This window comes from Haemaphysalis longicornis, unplaced genomic scaffold (genome assembly GCF_048455015.1).
Source record: "Haemaphysalis longicornis isolate Haplotype H1 unplaced genomic scaffold, Haemaphysalis longicornis Haplotype H1 scaffold_1, whole genome shotgun sequence".
Taxonomy (NCBI): Eukaryota; Metazoa; Arthropoda; class Arachnida; order Ixodida; family Ixodidae; genus Haemaphysalis; species Haemaphysalis longicornis.
In genome coordinates this window covers 105570824-105591980 of record NW_027526203.1, presented here as the reverse complement: position 1 = coordinate 105591980, position 21157 = coordinate 105570824, and the positions used below count along the sequence as shown (strand labels likewise).

General features: G+C 47.2%; 1 long non-coding RNA gene across 1 annotated transcript in view; it reads right to left on the bottom strand.

The window, feature by feature from the left end:
- Positions 1-640: 640 nt before the first annotated feature.
- LOC144178659 (uncharacterized) overlaps positions 641-21157 on the bottom strand; it is a 175164-nt gene continuing 154647 nt past the window's right edge. The window contains exons 3-4 of the long non-coding RNA XR_013324040.1: positions 6908-7039; positions 641-1114 (exon numbers count right to left, since the gene is read on the bottom strand). This is a non-coding gene — a long non-coding RNA (uncharacterized LOC144178659). The remainder of the gene's footprint in view (positions 1115-6907; positions 7040-21157) is intronic.

The following is a 21157-nucleotide window of genomic DNA, read 5'->3' as shown; positions in this document are numbered from 1 at the left end:
AGCCTGCCGTATCCTGATTAAGGGTTCTGATTATACAAGTCACCCGTCGCTGAGTATTCTAGATAAAAAAGTGCAACTTCTTAAGGAGAGGGGTAGAGGATGAGGGAAAGAAAAAGAGGAGAAGGAAATAGGGCGGTTGTCCTCATGTACCGCCGTACGCATGTGCGACGGTCACAGGTGCTTGATTGGGATAAATGTGTTTTCGATTTTAAGAAATCTTTCAGTTGATAGGAAGCGCTGGTGTCGTTTCCCTTTCTCGTCCCTGTGTCTGTTTGCGCTTAAGTTTCCCTCATGGATGTTCACCAACTAGCTCGTCTCTCCATTTTGCTATAGCATAAACTTGGTTATGTACTTATCATTTATAACCCTTGGTTATGTACCTATACTTTGCCTCAAATATGTCTTCAGTTTCATTTTCGCTTAATAGTGTTGATGTGTAAGAGACATGGCAACAGTTTTAGTATTCACGCATTACCCGCCGCGGTCGCTCAGTAGTGAAGGCGTTGTGCTGCTTAGCACAAGGACGCGGGTTTGGTTCCCGGACGCGGTCCGACCGACAGGCGGACGGACGGACAGACAGACAGACAGACGGGGCGGACGGACGGACGGACGGACGGACGGACAGTGAAGCTTGCGTATCCATTCATGGGAGGTCTCCCGGTATTTGTGCACCTGTGGTTTCTTTTAAAGGCGAACTAAATGCTTAAACTTCGGGAGAAAAGTTAGCATACGAAACTGGAAATAGTCTTTCAACGCGCGCCGAACAGTAATGTGGTACATATGCGGGTTTCTTTTTTTTTTTTCGCCTTTGTCTTCGATACATCGAGTGCGGCTGGGTGCACCTAATGTGCTTGCCATGTCAATTCAAAAGGAAGGACACCGTGTTTTCCCCTGTCGCCCATGTCGCATGAACGCACGTGCATGGACGAGGGCAGCACGCTTGGTTTAGTCGATACTATGCCATTGCCATTTCCTTTTTTTTTTTTGCGCACAATTAGAGGGGCTGTCTAAAACGCCGTGCACGAAGCGATGTTTTATTTGACGCATGGGAAGGATCCGTCTTTGTTCCGCAGCATGACCGTGGCCCAACAGCATGAATCGTTGGAGGCCCGACCTGAAACGACACCAAGAGAAGGAGGAAAATAGAGAATCATTTTAGAATTATATCATTGATTGACTGTAGGGTTTTAACGCGCCGACGCAACGCAGGCGATGAGGCGGGTTGCCGTAGTGGAGGGCTCCGGATTAATTTTTACCACCTGGGGATTTTTAACGTGCGCCGAAATCTCCTACACGCGGGCGTTTGTGCTTTTCGCGTCTGTCAGAACAGCGGCCGCCGCGGCCGGGGATCGAACCCGCGACCTCGTGCTCAGCAGCGTAACACCTTAGCCACGGAGCCACCGCGGCGGGTAGAATTATATTGCCACGGCTGAGGGTTTGCTATGTTTTAAACAACACTGCACACACACCAACTGTCCGCAGCGTGGTGGAAGGGGGGGGGGGGGGGGGGTGGGGGGGGGGAAGGGGGAGGCACGGTAAAAGCGCGTACTCAGAACACTGGTAAATAATGGCGGAGGAATAAATTGCAGTCATCGTGAGAAACTAGATTCCATTGGTACAAGTAGTTAAATGTATGCAAGTGAACAGCGTATTCCTGATGGGATTTAGAACACCACAAACTTCAAACAGGTTACTTGCTTTGGCCACTTTCTGTTAAGACATGCCGAAAAAGGACAGAAATATTCGCGTTAAAAAAAAATTTAGGCTTCATTTAAACTACAGAAAACCGTGAAGCACGAACGAGTGCCTTGGGAAACCTTATTGTCGAGAGAAAGGAAACGTTAATTGTTGTCAGTGCGATAAACATTCCGTTGAACTTAACGATAAAACAGTGGCCGTACTTGGCCGTAGAATGGCCGTAGAAATAGCTGCTTGGGTGGTGTGCCTGGGAAAACCGAGAAAAGTATACATAATATAATTTAAACAAGAGAAACGTAAAATTCGATCTAAAGTAAGACATTCATGTAAGCTCCATTGTTTCAATACGAACGGCCAGTGGCGCACAGGCACACTGGGGGAATGATGAGCAGAGACAAGGGCACGCTATAGCACAGCATCCTTCCTTCCGGCAAGCTCCGTCGCGATCACACCACCTTGCATTTCCCTTGTTTACCTTTGGGGATTGGGTAATGTTTCTCGTGCGTTTAGGTAGGTTGCCTGCAGTCAAGAGACTAATGGCCTATTCAGCAGTTGTGGCGATGTTTAAGCATATATTCACTAGTTCTGCTAGGGGTATCGCAAGGGGAAATCGAGTCCCGTGTGCATACACACGGGACTCGAATCCTTACCTTCATTGGTAAGGTAATCCTTACCATGGTGGCATTACCATCGTGGCATTACCTTCCACGATTACATGCCTCGATTGCCGCGGTACTCCAACACGACGATTGTTGCCTTCGTACATTCGAACGTGTCGGCTGAGGCGTATACTGTTTTTTTCATGGTTTTGGAACTTTTTTAAAAGGAATTTGACACTGGCCTATGCTCTGCCCTCGCATAGGTTTTTATTCTCGCATCTATGTTTTTCAGTAGTGGGAGGTATTTTATGGGAAGCGGCCGCGGCGGCCGCTTTTCTGATGGAGGCGAAAAACGAAAACGCCCGTGTGCGAGATTTCGGCGTAGGTTATAGATCCCCTGGTGGTCAAAATTAATCCGGAGCCCTCCACTGCGGCGCGCCTCATAACCTGTGCAGTTTCGGCGCGTTAAACCTCACAATCATCATCAATCATTTTGTGGAAAATTGCTAGGTCGGTGACATATCCATAGTGGCGTCCAGCTTCTTTTGTCGAGGTTTGCCTATATTTTATACGATAACAAATCACCGTTTTGCTTTTCTCACACGCTAATTTTTTGCTAGGAGGCTGAACTCTGATTTCTTCAAAGGAAACAATTTAAAGGCCTTTGCGGTAATAGGGGTAATAGGGGGTAAGGGATTTCCTATATGCTGCTTTGATGATGGTGTTTGGCCATCTTCAGTGCGGGTGAGTAGTTTCTGGTACTGCAGGCTGTACGATATCCGGCTCATGATCAGTGCCCCCGCAAGTTTTATCGTTTTTTTTTTTTTTTTGGCATCCCTGCACTTCCGCTGTACAGACGTTTTACATATGGTCAAACATTTCCCCTTTTTTTGCTGTGAGATCGGCTCTGTATCTTCTCAGTAGTAGCCATGCGGAGGATTCTTACGAGACTTTTTTTCGGGGATCACATGCTGGCCTATTTTTAGGGTTTTTTTAGAGTTGTGTGTGGCGCCAATTATCTTTGCCGGACGGAGCTTGCGGTGGTGACACGACCGCGAAAATTGTTAATTTAAAATTCTTGAAATTACAGGACATATACTCAGTTTTTTTTCTTATTGGTGCACATTTTAGCTCGCTTCTGGTTACCAGTAGTCTTTGCTTGGTTTTTGAGAGCCTGGCGTTAATCTCCTACACCCTTTTTAAGCTACGTGACACAATGTTGCCGTCAGCATCGTTTCAGGCCATCGGGGATGCGCTTTGGTGGTGGCGTAGGTTGCGGGCCCAGCTGGCGACCACGACCGGCTTTATAGATAGCGACCTGCCCATCGCAGCCGGAGATAATGGAAGCCGGCGTACCAAAAGACTGCGATGTAGGGACTGCGCGCTCCGTCAGATAAGGCTAATTTTAATCCCCAAACTCGCAGATTCCCTTCACTCGCAGTGCGGCCGGCGACTCCTCGCATAAAAAGTAGCGGTCGGAGCAAGCAATGCCGATACCAGCCCCCAAAGAGAATTAATAATGAAGTCAATAGATCCGTTTCTTTGCTTTCCAAACGTCAGCGTAAACAAGTAAACTACACCGCTACCATTTCCGCCTGCGCGACTGCCAATCTTTATTTCGGGGCATTTTCGTTCATTTAGGCACGCGGAAACTTTGTCGACGTTCGGTTTACGTCGATGAACTTTTTTTTGACATGAAGCTCGTCTATGCACGCGCAAAAGTGCATAGGGAAGGCTCGGATTTGTATAAACACTCCAATAGGGCCCATCCGCGCGTGGAAGCGCTCCATTCTTGCCGGAAAATCGTGTTTTTCAGCGAAGGGAGCGCTGATCGACGGCAACCTTTCCAGCGGCTGCGGCGCTTTCACCATAACCGAGCGCGGCGTTTGTGGGAGTTTCGTCGCGGTAGCCCAACAAATGGCAGACTTGGGTATGGCAGCGGTTCAGTTATCTTCCCGATATCTTTTTGAGCCACTTCCATCGTACAGGAGCGATCGGAACCTTTACTTTTGGCTAGGTTTGTCGCCGAGCCTCCTGTCACGGCCGCTCGATCAAGACCGCGCTCGCGCTCTCTTCCAGTGAACGTGCTCCTGTTTAATTAAGTCGACTATAACCAGGGTTCTGCTTTTTCGGATCAACCCGATAAAATCCGAAAAGCAGTCGCCGGTAAAAATTTTGCGAATTCGGATTTATCCGAAAAATTCCGAATTCAGAGACCGCCGCCTGTGAAAACCAGACTACCCTTTATCTTTCCTTGGCATCCTGGAACAACTTTTCCTATCCTATGTTCAAGTTTCCACTTTTGTTCGTTCCACTTACAAGCTTCACAGAGGGAGTCGTTTCGGACCCTTGTCATGGAAAACAAGATCTCTCCCCACAACAATAGTCAAACCAAGGCCAAACACTTCTCACCTTCCCTGCCACTCCACTTCGGGCCTTTTCCCGGATATGTTCTTTTTCTAGAATTTCGTTCGCCCTTCTCTAACCTCATTTCGCTAAAGATGGAACGTTTGACTAAGCGCAAAGGAACAAGGACGAACGAAGTGGACGGGACATGGGCTACTATCAACTCGTTTATTTTCACTGTGGCGCCCGATTTTGTACGGGACGGTACACTGCGAACGAAAGAAAAGAGGGAAAGTGGAGGAGCTCAAGCAAATACAATCAAAACTAAAAACTAAAAAGTGGAGGATGACAGTTCAAACACCCGCGTTAAAAAAGTCACTTTAGGAAGGCAAAAATTAGTGATTGGATGAGAATTTCAGTTCTTTGTCAGTGTTATGGAAGTTGTGCTAACGCATTTGCCTTTGAATGAAACAATCTGGTATGCCTCGATGATTTCTCTTGTTAGCTGATCCTCGTGTCAGCCTACAATGCTGGTCTTATGAAAATGTGGCCTACATTCACAATCTTATTTGATTGTGTTCGATATTCGTTTCATATATTTGATTCCTTTATCGTGTGGCAGACAGTACGTTGGTCAGTCAGGTCGTTGCTTAAATGATCGACCTAGAGAGCATAGGAACAATGTAGAAAAGACGAGTAACGGACATCTGGACATGCATTGCTGAGATTGTGAATGTGTTTGATTTCTTTTATTGTTGTGCATAGCATTTCTTAAAGATCAATACTCTAGGACACTAATTGTCCGAAAAACTCCGAATTTTCTGTACTCTGAAAGGACGCTCCGAAAAACTCCAAATTTGCAAAAATAAATAAACTCCCAAAAACGCCCTCCGAATTTGCTCAAAAATAAACTCCGAAAACGCAGAACCCTAACTATAACCTGCAAACTCGGTGTCATACTCACTGCAGCCACTTTTTCAAAATATCACTATTCATACTACTGCTACACTGCCTGCACATAAGCTGAACGTAAAGCAATACTGCGCGAAAAAGTTCGGACGCACACACTTTTTTTCTTGTTATATACTCGGGCTGTGCGTCGTAAGCTAATGGGAATTGATCGCGAGCTGAGTGTTTCTTCCCGTGTTTTTCTTTTGTTGCACTATATGAAACAGTGCGCGCAAAGTGCTTCTTGTTAATTTTGTGTGTTGAATTTTTTTCTGTTGAAACGCACTGAATATTTTAAGGGGGTTTATTCTTTCAGACGTGGAACGTGTGTAACGCCATGAAACGCGTTACAAAATGGTTAGCAGCTGTGGACACTTTTTGCGGACGTATCCGTTTGGGTTCGCGTTCGGTGGACGCCGGCCGGGTGTGTGCTTTCGCAAGCCTAGCCAAGTAAGAATTTCGCGTCAAAAACACTTATTTGAGCACATCGTCGAGCCCACAGAAGGTGTGCACTTGCCCAAATGGGAATCGGAAAAGGCTGAGCACAACGGACCGAGAAAACGACAAAGTAGCATTGATGGCGGGCCGATCAAACGCGTAAACAGCGGAGAAATGAGGAATAAAAGGAGCGCCAGCCGGTGCAGTGGCCTCGGAAAAACAAAAACAGAATAAACCAGAAATAACAAATTCGGCACGCGCAATCGGCGCGCATGGGCAGGTCGCTATCTGCAAAGCCGGTCGTGCTGGCGACCATGTCAGGGGAGTGAAACTTCCTATACCTTGCATGGGACGCGAAATTCGCTCGCAGCGCCAGACAAACCCCTGGTGTTTGGGGGCGGTACAAAAAACATTGCGGCGCGTTGCAGACATGCATTGGGAGACGCCACCTTAATTAGGACTGAAAAGACGAGCGGGATGGGGGCAATTTAGCGCCAAATTCAATTGGGACTCACATGCAAGGTAAATTGAGCAAGTGGAAGATATTCAGACGGCCAGCGCACGACCTTGTTGCTGTTGCGCAACCCGCCACATTATCAAAAGGGCAATTGTTTTGCTCTGATTGATGAAGTTTTGCGCGTCCACCTCTTTTTGCACCACTTTTTCAAAGTACGGCGTTGTTTTGGCTTATTGGTACACGCAATCTAGACAAGAATAAAGAGTAGAGTTATTTTATTTTTATTGCCTAAATTTACCATGCATACGGTAAAAACACAACTTGGATATTTTGCGCTTTTAGTGGCAAACAAAAGTGTATGGCACATTGCCGCATTCTAATAACTAGGTATCCAGCCAGTGAATATATATGTGTCCAGTGCCTTGTCTGTCCAAGGTCCGCGTTGTTTCTGCTGGTGAAATGGGCAGGACACAGCCGGTAGGTGCTGTAGATCTGTCGAGGTGGTAAATGAGCCATGTCCTGCCTCCTCGCACACTGGAGCCAAACGCGACGTCTGGAACATCAACAAGCACATTTGTATATTTGGGTTAGAATGAATACTAGCTTTAATAACTTTTAATGAATAGTAGCTTTAAGATGATGATGAATACTAATTTAATGCTGCTTCAGGCGCACATAGTTTGGAGTGAAATCTGGCATCTGTATCCGAAATAAGCGTTATCTGATATATTGGGAATCTTTCCGTCTTAAATTGATTTTGGCTACAAAGACGAATTTCGACAACACCAATCGTAAAGGCAAATTTTAAATTAAAATCACTCTTTATTATTAAGAGACGCGGATACGTTTTTCTATTTGTGCGATCATAATGTTCGGTGGCAACGACCCATCTTTCCTTCTAATCCAAAATACATTTCTGCAGACAAAAGCAGCCATCCCACACCAGAATCGCTAAGCAATTATTCATGCATATATACTTTCGCGCACTATGTATTCCTCAGATATTTCTCGGGCCCTGCAGTAAATTGCTTATAAAAACCTTATTTAAAAACCTCTAATCAATTACTAGCAAAGGTTAAGCCTGCATTGTCTAAGTATTTATCGGCTTATAGCTGTAACTGCGTTTTTTTTACTATATCGTTCTTGTACTTAAAGCTGAAACTCGAAGCACGGAGCTGAAGCGTAACTTATAAATTATAAGTGGCGGAATTATAGTTGTGATTGTATTATAAACATATATAGTAATTGCTTAGTTTGTTTATTTATTGCTACAAATTAATTCTGCTATGTTCCGTTGATTCACGTGAAGAGAAAATGCAGAACACACAACTGAAACGCAATAAAATAATTTATGTAGTCACTACTTAGTTAACCTAGTGCTAACAACACGATATGAACCTGCGGACCCATCCTTTGAGCCATAAGTGTATGGGAGATGCCTTCCTCAAGCTCTAGACCCAAATAGGCTGATAATAAAAACGGTAACAATAATACTGATAATAATTATAATATTCACAATAATATTAATAATTTCAAAACAACAACAATCCATGCTACGAAGACAAACTAAACGCAGGCAATCAAAAGCTGATAAAAAGAGTGCAGATAGGCTCACACTATTCCATTAGTTATTGTATATGTTGCCTCATATACATTTTTTTGCATACCGTGCATTCACTTGCGCTAAAACGCAAAACACACAATAGAAACGCAATGCCTCTTTACAGGGCATTGAGTAAGGGGGGTAATTGGTGAAGTGTTACAGATCATACCAAATTAATTCACGCGTTACAAAGCATAGCAGCACAATGAATTGCGACGAGGTTTGCAATATAAGTTGAAGTTAGCAGACGATAACAAGAAAAAAGAAAAGGCGATTTCATAGTGCACACACGACAAAGTGAACCGAATACAATCATTATAGTATATGAAAGCGACATCAATCAAAGATAGCTGGCTTTACCGACCCGATGTGCACCAATGAGAGTTTATAATTTGCAGAACACACAATAGAAAAATCACCAGAAAAAACGCAGAACCTAAATAATAACCCACGTATAAACAAATGTGTGTAGCTAATGTAGACATTGCATTAATTACCAGATGCTCTGCCGCGCATTTCATGTGAAATTCAAGAGTCAAAGAAGACAATCAGAATGTAATAAATAAATAGTGCACGTTTATGCTCACTTAAGTTATAAAGCTACTGCTGCAACCGCATCCTGCTATCTCGTGCAAGCGTAGAAAAGCAAAACGAGCAGCATGCAGACCGTATTTTTCGTCCGCCGGGATCCAAAAGAATTTAATGCGGCCTGGCGTGAAGAATTTTGACACCACTCAGTATAGCACGATCTGTGATGACGGCGTGAATCCATTCATGTGTCTGTTTCGATGGAACTAACTTTACGGTGGTAAAAAAATCGCGCCAATCCACCCCGTGAATGTGGTTGGAAAGCAAAGCTGTAAACGGCACCCATAACGATTACCCATGCGAGGTCACTTAAATTCACTCACATCGCTCTATAAATAGCAAAACCAGAGAGAAGTGAAATGCACTTAAGCACACCATTTATTACTTCAAAGAGATATTCTTGCTAAGGTTAAATCAATGCAGGAAGCATGAACGGTGTTTGGTTGAGTTGTATTGGTGTAGCACAAGAGTGGAGCGTTTTTTTTATAAAATTAAAGTAAGCTCCAACCCGGTGTTAGACGATCTGTCTTCTCCGTCTGCGCCGCGGACGGAGGCGACTGGATTTGCGGCAGAGAAGGAGGAAGAGGAAGAAATACTTCTGTTCAGATTTCTGAACGGCCCAGAGTGCAGCCCTGGGGAGTAATTCCTTCTTGTGTGGGGCCCATATGCAGTCCGCGCGGCCTGTGTTCTGTCCACCCGCTCAAGCGGGGTAGGTAGAGTGGGCCTGGACAGCAGCATCTCGCATTGCTTTTGTTGGGTAGTTCACGGAAAGAGAGCAGGGTAATCAGGGCTAAAGTTGCACACCCCGATTACGAGGCGAAGTGTTCCTACTTCTGAGCAAAATTTGCATTCAGCGTCGTAGCGATTCGGATACATTAAGTGAAGACGCGTAGGCTGTGGGAAGGAGCCCGGTTTGTGTGAGCCGTGCAGTAGTTTGTTGTTCTCTGGAAAGGTCAGGGTAAGGCGAAGGTACGGTCTGTCTCAGAAGGCGATGATGCTGGGTAATCTCCCTGAACGTGGCAAGCGGGTGACTGTCCTCGTGCAGCTCCATAGAACGGGAGGTAAAAGCGCAGGCTTGTTGGGTGGGCGTATTTGTTGCCCTCCATTGAAGCGTGAGGGGGTGTCCAGATGAGCTGAATGGAACCGTTTGGGGAGTGGTTTTTTAGCACCCGCAGTGCAAGTCAGGACACCCAACCCTACTGGTAATTCCAGTAGGCTTGCTGGGAATCGATGACTACCGTCCGAACCCCTGGTTGAGCGAGAGCCAAGGTGATTGCTGCCTCTTCTGCTGCCGCCATTTCTTGGGTCCTAAGCGAGGTACACGCAAGGAGGTTGGTCCTGGAGGTAGCCACGATCATGGCGTATTACTGCCCTCGATGTTTGGAGGCGTCTGTGTAGGTAACTGCATGATCCCCACCGAGGGTGGTGTGTAGCGCTTGAGCCCGTGCTTTTCGGTGACCCTCGGCATGTGAGGGGTTCATATTCATAGCAAAGGGAGCATCTCTAGTTTTAGTCTCCAAGAGTCTGGGAATACGTCAATCGGAGTGACATTCTGGGCTACCCAGCCAATCTGGTGAAGCATGCGGTTACCCATCGCAGTTCTGAGTCAGACCTTCTGGTTAGAAAGATGGCCTTCTATCAGCTCTTCCACCGTGTTGTGGAGCCCCGTGCTAAAGCCTCTGTGTGTACGCACTCATGAGAAAACCAATGACCTGCTCGACCCCTTTTCTAATCATCATATAAAGCATCTCTATGTCTTCCTTGTCGAGAAGAAGACAGGGGGTTCACGTAAGTAACTCTCGAGAGGACACTTTAGGACTCGCTTCTTGGTTGCAACTCGCCTGATCATGTGTATGATTTGATTAATGCTGTTTTTGAGGCGCTGCAAGGAGACGTCACTCTTGGTTTTAGCCTCGAGATGTAGGCCCAGGATCTTGATGCTGAGGCTTGGAGTGATGGCCTGCCCATCAAGGAGTATTTGAATGTATGCCTTGGTTTGGCATGAGGGCGGACGAGAAGGAGCTGTGATTGTTTACGTGAACACTGGAGGCCACAGGCTTTAGCACATTGGCGTACTAGAAGTGCGATGTCATGCATTGGTGTGAGCTTCCTTTAATTTTTGTAACTCTTAGCACATGAGCAAGGTGCGCACAGGGCCGCTGGACGGGCGTGAGCGGTCATGTGACGCTTTCACGTGGCATTCAGCGAGAACGCAGGGGGTAAACCCGTAGATGTGCTTGGTGGGTACACCACCTGTCGTCCCCGTCTTCGCGTGGGCTTGTAGCTAAATCGGTAAGACAACGGGCTCTCGCTTTGTTAGTCTAGTAGTTCCAGGTTCGATTCCCGGCGGTGCCAGTGAATTCTTTTATTTGTGCGCTGGAGTTTTCTGGTGACACCAACGGTCGCGAAAGAATCCTTGGGGGGTAGAGGTAAGAAGCTTTGCTTTAAAACGGCCCTCGGAACACCGTGGATCACACCATATCTGTGGGCGCGACAAGAAACGCCCCTTTCCAGCGGTGCGAAGCAGAAAGGCGCGGTTCCGGTTTTCCACTCCGGGTGGCGCTCGTATTTTCGCAGTATCGAACTTCAACTTTTCAGTTCACTTGTATATCAAAAACTCCGTAATTAATAAGTAACCTGGTAATATAAAATGCAACAACAGCGTTCATTTATGCTCGTATGTAGTACAGCTCCCAAACTTTAGGATCGCTGCAGTCACGGGACAGAAAAACGGCGGAGTTTCATCCCACTGACCATGTCTGCACAGCATGCGGCTACACACAGCGTGTATATAGAACGAACTGCGGTGCGCAAGCGCGGTGCCTGCTCAAATCGCCTACCATTCCTTTTGCCTCGGCCATGGTATTATTTTGTAGCGAAAGCTACACTACGCTACCTCGGGTAGTCTTCGCGGGGTGATCAGTTTTGACCTTCAGAGCTAGAGGTCAAACTACACCCCCTTCCGCAAGCGCCCGGCACGGAGCAGGGGCCCGATGGCGGGAAGAGATAGGCGGCAGTCCTCCACACTCCTCCTAGTAAGCTGCTGGGTCACATGATCGAACTCAAGAAAAAAAGTAGCGCCAATCCACCCTGTGAATGTGTTTGGAAAGCAAAGCTGGAAACGGCACCCACAACGATTACCCATGCGACGTCACATAAATTCACTCACGTCGCCCTACAAAGAGTGAAACTAGAGAGAAGTGAAATGCACATAACCACACCCTCTATTACTTCAAAGAGATATTGTTGGTAAGATTGAATTAATGCATAATGTATGAGCGGTGGTTGCTTGAGTTGGAAACTCTTTTTTATATATAAAATTAAAGCTCAAAACCAGTGTTAGATGATCTCACTTCTCCGTCTCTGCCGTCGCGGACGGAGGCGACGAGGTCGGCGGTAGAGACGGAGGAGGAGTAGAAGGAGGAGGAAGCACTTGTATTCAGATTTCTGAACGGTCCAGAGTGTGGACCAGGGGAGTGCTCTGTACACCAGCTGAAGCTGCGTAGGCAGAGAGGTGCTGGACAGCAGCATCTTCCATTGCTCTTGTTCGGTAGTTGACGGGAACAGAGGAAGGTGCTCAGGGCTAAAGCCGCACACCCCGATTATGGGGCAGAATGTTCCTACTTCTGAGCAAAATTTACATACAGCGTCGTAGCGATTCGGGTACATTAAGTGAAGACGCGTCGGGTGTGGGAAGGAGCAGGATTGTATGAGCCGTAGGATAGTTTGTTGTTCTCTGGAAAGGTCAGGGTAAGGCGAAGGTAGGGTCTGTCTCAGAAGGCGATAATGCTGGATTATGTCCCTGAACGAGACAAGCGGGTGACTGTCCTCGTGCAGCTCCATAGCACGGGGGGTAAAAGTGCAGGCTTGGTGGGCGTATTCGTTGCCCTCCATGGAACCGTAAGCGGGTGTCCAGATGAGCTGAATGGAACCATTTGGGCAGTGTTTTTTTAGCACATGCAGTGCAGGTCGGGACACCAAACCCGACTGGTAATTCCGTTAGGCTTGTTGCGAATCGGTGACTACCTTAAGAACCCCTGGTTGAGTGAGAGCCAAGGCGACGGCTGCCTCTTCTGCTGCCGTCATATCTTCGGTCTTGAGTGAGGCACAAGCAAGGAGGTAGGTTCTGGAGGTAGCCACGATGATGGCGTACTGCTGCCCTCGATGTTGGGAGGCGTTTGTGTAGATAACTGCATGATCCCCACCGAGGGTGGTGTTGAGCGCTTGAGCCCGTGATTGTCTGCGACCCTCGTCGTGTGAGGGGTTAATATTTCTGAGCAAAGGGAGCATATTTAGTTCTTGTCGCCAAAAGTCCCGGAGTACATCAAGCGGAGTGACATTCTGTCCTGCCTAGCTAATCTGGTGAAGGATGCGATGACCCTCCGCAGTTCTGCTCATTCGGAGCTTCTGGATAGAAAGATGACCCTCTATCAGATCTTCCACCGTGTTGTACAGCCCCGTGCTAAGCAGCATCTCTGTGGACGCACTCGTGGAAGGACCAATGGCTTGCTCAGCCGCCCTTCTAATCATTATATAAATAATGTTTATGTCCTCCTTGCCGAGAAGAAGACAGGGGGTTGACGTAAGTGATTCTCGAGAGGACAAAAGCTTGAACTAATCGAAAGGTATCGGATTCCTTGAGGCCTCGATTCTTGGTGGCAACTCGCCTGATCATGTGTACGATTTTATTGATGCTGTGTTTGAGGCGCTGCAAAGATATGTCACTCTTGGTGTTGGCTTGAAGATGTAGGCCCAGGATCTTGATGGGGGGGCTTGGAGTGATGGCCTGGCTATCAAGGAGTATTTTAATGTGTTCCTTGAGGTGTCGTTTGGCGTTAGGGCGGACGACAAGGAGCTGAGAGTTTTTACGTGAACACTGGAAGCCACAGGCTTTAGCACATTTGCGTACTAGAAGGGAGATGCTGTGGGTTGGTGTGAGCTTCCTTTAATTGCTATCACGTGGAATTCAGCGAGGAGGCCGCGGTTAAACCCGTAGATGTGCTTGGTGAGTGCACCACTTGTCTTCCCCGTGTATGCGTGGGCTCGTAGCTAAATCGGTAAGGCAACGGGCTCTGGCTTTGTTACTCTATTAGCTCCAGGTTCGATTCCTGGCGGTGCAGTGAATTCTTTTGTTTTATTTTTTTTTTGCGGGAGTTTTCTGTTGACACCAACGGTCGCGAAAGAACCCTTGGGGGTACAGGTAAAAAGCTTTGCTTTAAAAATAATAAAGAAAAGTGACTCTTTCATGCATTACTGGGCTGATTGAAGTCGTTTGACGAATGAGTGAATCGGCGACATCGGTATGCTCCGCGGTTATCAGGCCTAGCGCTTCGCTGCCCTTATATATGCGTCATACAAGCGAGGTCATGACGTCTTTTTCGCGGATCACACCATAAACTTGTAACATGACAGCAGACATAGCGTGGCGGCGGTGGCGGCCGGGAAGGTGATAACGCAACAAAGCTTGCATTGAAGCAGACAGCTCAACTATGTTACTAAAAGGGGTTGAAAGAAATAAATAGATACGGTAAAAAAGATTGTGTGATGTTCTTTAGCTCAACATCCCCTTTTCGCTTGCTTTTGGATCAATGTAACTCGATCGCTTAGTGGTGTTGACGCCGATTTTGACCTGCAGAAATGTGTTTCCCCTGCCAGCCTCAGCTACCGTCTTAATTTTTATAATACATGCAAAGTATTTTATACATTCTATGAACAATATTTGATGCCGTAGTTGCGATCTTTATGCGTGAAGCGTCAAATTACACTGCATGTCGTCATAGCTATACGTGCATCACGTCCCTGATTGCTTACGTTGTCCTTACGCAAAAACATGGTGAATTCACTCTGAATTTGTGCAGCCGAGAATACGGCCCTAGATAAGATACAGAGTACCGTCACTGAAGCACGCGAGTGAGCAATGGCGGCCATTTTGGTCTTTATCAGTATTGCCAGATAGCCGCGTCTGCGGCCTCACCGCTAACTTTGACGGGGTCATTTGCAAACAACACTGCCGAAGCCGCAGCAACAACGGCACTTTCGGACACACTTTTGCTGCTGAAATGCTGCGAAGCGCGTTATCTTTGATTCGCGCTCGGGACGACATCAGTCACGCGCAGCGCCAGAGCAGGGAGGACAAGCTGAGACTACCACAGTTGACCGGCAGAGAACGCATCAACAAGAAAATGTCGGTGTCCATGAACCGTCGCAGTGTAAGCAACTTTCACGTGATGCGAACTGACCCATGATCACGGCGGCGGCACGGGACAATAGGAGCAAAAAGTGCCCACAGTCTGTACCCTTATCTAGTGACACTATCTAGCGCGTTAAAAGTTATTAGACGGCTAGGATAGCACCATTGCCAGCCTAATTGGGGAAGGCAGCGGTTGGAATTTTCATATGGTTCACCTACAGACTCTTTGCACGCTATAAGCTCCATAGTGAGTTGAGTGTCAGCTTGCGGAAGTTTGCGGCCAGACCAGTGTTCGTAGAGGACGTCACCGTGGCAGATTCTCCTTAGTCGTTCCCATTTCAACACGAGGCGACGAACTTCTGCAGTAACTTAGCTCTGCCACATGCATAGCAGATCACAGGCGATTGCTGGCCGTTGCTGTCGTTGCTTTTCCGTCATGATCGGCCGTCGTGGGGTAGCCAGCCCACGCGTCGTTATCCTATGTGCGCGTTCTAACGCGCACATTTAAAAGCGGAGCTTTAGTATTCTCACTCATGGCATCTGTAACCCGAAAACGCCGGGTGAAGTGAAAGAAAAAATTGGCCGCGTATCTGCTCCTTTCGTTGCAAATGTCGACGAAAGACGATAGTCTTTCGTTGACATTTGCCAAGTAAATGCCTCCCTTCGCTTTCCCGCTCAACACTCATGCTGTTCCTCTTCCGTTGCGCCCCTCCCAAGGCAAAGGCGCTAGAGGATTGCTCAGGTCAATTTAAATTTACCGCGTTAAACTGCTCCAGGCCGGGTACCTCGATGCCAGCGCTGTCGTACGGCGGAGACACGCATGAATCGAGGTGCCTTTCTTGATCGTTTATGGAACCACGTTGCCTTACTCCTCGTGCGTTCCAAGCAGAACGTGGAACCTACCTAGTGAAACCTTTCGTAATTGTTGCCGCTTAATTTCTTGAAATGCCGCGAGAAACTATAGTGGCGCGGGCAACAGCAGGCGACAGAGTGAATTTTTTATCTGCATGGTTGTAATATTTTATTTCGCAAAAAACAACTATCCATGAATTTTTTTAACACGAAAGTGTTTTATTCCGGGATACACAAACATTTGAGTGAATGTTTGAGTGAATGTTGAGTGAATTCCGTGACGCCAGTACAACGAAGCAAGCGGCCTGTAAAGGGTGCACCCCTGCACCCAATGTCTTCTTGCGGGGAAGCAACCTTTTTTAGTAAACAGTACATTACACTTAGGGTTTTTGTTTTCAGGTTTTACAATTTAACAGGAAAGTGTTTTAAGCCTCGACACCCCAAGATTTCACTGACGTCATATCCTTCACGGAAATGACGCCAGCAACCTCTGCCGAAGCGATCCGTCGCTCGCCAAGCCCACCCACAAGACAGCCGCCGACCCGCAAGTCATACTGAACTGCAGATTTCGCTGCACAATTCCCTTTCGTTTTTTCCTGATTCCTATCACAGAGGAATCAACCACAGGTTTTTATAAAAGAGTACTGTATATATCACTTATGCATTGATTTTCCGCCTCATGTTTGCGTATTGTCTTGTTCTTGTTCAACAATGTTGACAAGTATGAACATTAACACCGGACTTCAACGTTTAGATTTGGCTGTGAGTATATAAGACTATTGCGCAGATATTGTTTCACTTTGGCCGGGTGGCTGAATCGAGTCACAGACGGACAGACAGACAGACAGACAGAGATAGAGACAGACCAAAATTTCTGCGTTTAAGTAGCCCAAGAAAGATTATCGTCTTTAAAAAACGCTTTCCGTGACCCGAACTGAACCTGGGTCCCCCGGGTTGCGAATGAAGCCGGTGTCTATCCGATTGCCCCATTTCGACATGGTCGACACTCAGTCCAAACTCAGACGACCACCGTCACGAGAAAGCTTCTCGTTCAACCATCGTAGTCGATAGACGGAGGGGTGCAGGGTTTTTTCGCTAAGCGTAGACTGCAATTTGTGTGCGCGTTACATTCGGGCTCAAAACCGCCATCGACTACAAAGTAGCCAGCTGCGTCTCCATTGACACAAACTCCTCCCGTAATCGTACTCAATCTAATTCAGAACAATCCGTTAACGTCACATGCGTAAATTCTGACATACCCATACAGGCGACTGTTGCACATATTTCTGCTGCTGCAATTAGCACCCCATTTCAGTTGTTATGGCTTCGAAGAGGTACCGCTATGAACAAGTCCATCAAGCACAAGGTAATTTTACTTGCCAACAACGAGGGCAACCGAGCGGCATCCAAACGCTGCGCGTCCCGAAGACCTGAGTGCGCGATTGGCGTAAACAAAGCATACTTTCATGCAAGGCTTGATGGGCCCTGAAAACGTTCATACCCGACACGTCCGAAATTTGAAGGTCAAGAAGTTTGAATAGAAAACGCTTTCAATGTTCCCCTCTCTATATTTAGGGCCAGCAAGTTTAGGAAGCAAGGCATTTTTGCTGCCACAGTTACTTGCGTCAAATAAACTGTCATCTGCCAGGGACGTGGTGTCATGTCTTTTGTATCTTCGCGGTAGAAGCGACGTCAAATTAATTTTTCGAATTTTCGTAAGTATACTTATCTGCGCGTTGCAAGAGGAGTCGCGTTAGAACGCGGCCCTGCACTCTCGGAGATGGCGGCAAGTTCGTGCGTTGAGTGCATTTGTCACATTCTTGTTGAGTGCATTTGCGTTGAGTGCATTTGTCACATTCAGTCTTGTCACATTCGGCTAGCCCGTGGATCTGCCGCTCGTTGCCGGGGTTACCCGCATGGGCTGGCCAACAGATCAGTTCGTTTTCCCCTCTGATAATTTATTTTTGTGGTCCGTTGGTGGCAGACGAACACAACATGATTTTCCAGCAGCCATTCCCCGATGAAGAAAGTCTCTCTTTTAAAAGCTGACCGGCAACTGTAGTAGCGCACACTCAGCCCTATGCTGCGAGGCTTCATTTGCCGAGAAAAGGGGCTCGCGCGTGAAGGTCCGCAGACCGTTCGTGGTCTTAATCAGGCTTAGTGTTCATCGGGTGCCGCCAGTGATATACGTAAACGTGCCACACGCCCTGTCGGAAAACGTGTAACGCAAAAATACAAACCGAACACGACGAACAAGCGGGAGTCGTAGCCCGCCAGTCTGGCAGACACCACACAAAAATAGAGACCACTAACCGTCAAGCGGACGGCGTCTGCGGCAGGGGTGCGTACACCTACGTGTGTTCCCGTCGCAAATGATGCTCGTATGCCCAAGTGCCCCCGACTTCCTCCGAGTAGCGCCCGGGAAGGCATAAACGGCGCTACAGCGTGGCTTACGTGATGGATCGCCTCCAGCCTGGCTCCGGATGACGGGAAAAAATGGCCAATGCGCGATAAAAAGAGAGCGAGGGGGAGAGAGTGAGAGAGAGCGGCAGAGAGCAAAGAAACTGACGCTGGATAAACGCAGGTGCAACGAAAAAAGGAACTGGGTCTGGGTACGAGGTAAATAAATGGAGAAAAACTAAACAGTCCGAGGTATGCCAAAGAGACTCGTAACAGAGAGAGAGAGAGATGTTGGGGGCAGCGCGTTATGGAGACGTCACGCGCGATGTACGTACAACAACGCCCTTCGATGTTCCTCAGTCTCCTCATGCATGCACGGGAGACAACAGACGTGGCTCGGTGCCGCGCGTAACGCAGCTTGAAAAGAGAAATGGCAGCTCCGGGCCCTCTTGTTTCGGGTACCGGCGGCGTGTGCGTCGCCATTAGTCGGATAAGCACTCTATCCCCCCTCGTCCTGCAGCGATCATGCAAACGCGCATATGCTTTCAACCCAGGCCACACCTTCCCCTCTTTAGATTTTTTTTTTCCGTGGCCCGATTCGTTTCAGCCCTGCCCTCCCCAGAGGGCAGTAGTCTGTCATCAAGCTCTGCATCAGGAAAAATAAGAATTCAAGAGCATGATTGACCAGCAGCAGCTGTGTCTAGTTTTTTGTAGCGCGGATTTTACAAGCCTTCTTTGGTAGGCTCTTTGGTCCTGCGTATAGTTCTGCAGCCCTGCTGCTTCACTCTTAATCTGGTTCCATATAAGTTCCAGTTAAAAACGGTGATCCATATATTTTATGTGGATCCGAACGAAAGAATAACTGGAACGAGGCATATAGGTGGATCTTATCTGGAACCGTCAGCTTGTTTTCTTTATGTTCGTGGTTTTTATCTGGAACCGAAGAAATGGGGTCATGCGGTGTCGGCGGTTCCGGTTACTGTTCCACTTATGTCCCAGTAAACGGTTGGGGAGAGTGCGTTTGTATATTTTTTGCTCGTGTCTTGTTCCACATAACTCGTGCACGGCAATGAAGTATGCACTCTTTCATGCATCAACTGGAACAATGAACCGCGTATATATTAGGTGCTTCTTGACCCAAGATGCACGTGCGCGTTTAATAAACACGCGCACACCGCACATAAAATTTAATGAACTTCGCCGACATCTATGAAACTGCCTTGCAGCAGTTAACTTTCATAATACGGCTAAGCTGTAGTTTTAGTGATGTCCTTTGACAGAAAACGAAATCCCACTTTTTTGTCAGCAACGTACAAAGCATTAAAAATGTCGAGAGGAGGATATCTTAGGCAAAAGAAGAAAGTGCAGGAACCCATTTCCAGGTGTTCTGCGGCACCCAAACCGCTTTCGTGAACATCGTATTTTACTAATTTGAGGCGTCAAGTACAAAATCACCAGTGACTTCAATTTGAGAAGGACTAAACGTCTTTCCTTTCCCCATATGCCGTTCGGGCAAAGCCATAGCTGCTATAGCGCTGAAGAATTCGTGGTGCTTTTGTGAACATCTTCATTACGAAATACTTGTTGAGGCCATTAAATTTTATGCATTCGGTTTACAAAGATTCGCAGAAACGGCAGTTTTTGTTCAACACTCAGTCATCATCTCGCTGTGGTGTAGTACGCGCTCAATGGTACTTAGTCCACGTTACTTATGTTGTGATGGGTTACATACATAATGGTAACCGACTGCGTCACATTTTACATCACACACATCATGCTACGCATGCAGTTATATGCTTAGAAGTTAGTTTTTGTGTTTTGTCTCGTCCCGGCTAGTAATTTTCACAAGCAAAAACGAAAGCCTCTTTGCAGGAGGAGAATGACACAAAACCCGGAGAACTAAATCTACCCCGCGGCATCTGCATTACATTCTATATATTTATACTGAAATGGCATTCTTATTTCAAATTATGCATTGCAGTATCGCGAAACTTCGCATTGTTACCCTAATGCTGTTATTGGACGTAGTAATTCAAGTTCACCGAATGACCTGCCTTCTCCTGTTGGTCTCCTGCACTATTGGTGTCCATGAAGAAAAACTGCTGGAAAACGGGCAGATGTATTATTACTCGCTAATTAGCGAGTAATCACACTGGATAAACTATGCGGAAGTAGTTTTCTATAACGTGGGTATCAAAGAGCGTCGCAGTATATATTATTGGTATTGGAAAGACTTGTTGTCAAGAGAACGCAGTCAATAAAGAAGCGTCGTTTTGTTTTCACTGCGAAGAACGAAATAAAGCTGTCATCAAAGTTTATGCACACATACCGCACGCGCTCATGGCCCGCGGGGAGAAACAACTTTAGCCCAACTAACGTGTTAAATTGGCTAATATCTGAGCTCTTTGTTCCAGCCTCAGAGCCGCGTAGACGTCCGCTTATAGGCCTACTCCCATTTTCCAAAGCAAATATAAGCGATCAAGGGTGCCGAGCTTGTAATCTCTACCGCGGACTGGTCACTGGCCACGGCGTGCATCGCCAAGGCACGGAGGAAGAAAAAGTTGGCCGAAACGATTACGAAATGACCGCCACTTCAGTGCGGCATGCCGTGCGCATGCGTTGACAGCATGGAGGAAAGAATACAAGGCAGCGCCGCTTGCGTTGATGCATGGTATAGTGGGACGGCAACGGGTACAACGACGATGAGAAAAAAATGGCGCTGCGTGAACACTTTTAACGACAGCAGCGCCCCTACGTCTCAACGTTTCCGCAAGCTAGTGTTTGTTCATCCGCTTGCAGCGCCACCAGTGGCCTTCTATAGCGGTTTTCTCGATTGCTCGCGTTATGCGCCTGATGTACTAAATGAACTGTCGGTCAGACTGGCGGGAACGGTTACCAGTTTGGTTGTGGCGTGAAACTGCGGATTTCTTCATGTCCTTGGGGTGTGTTTACTGTTCGACGAAGTGAAGTTTTGCCGGGAGGCGCAAAAAAGGTCAGTGCTGCTTATTTATGTTCTGGTAACGGTTGTTGTTCTTTGA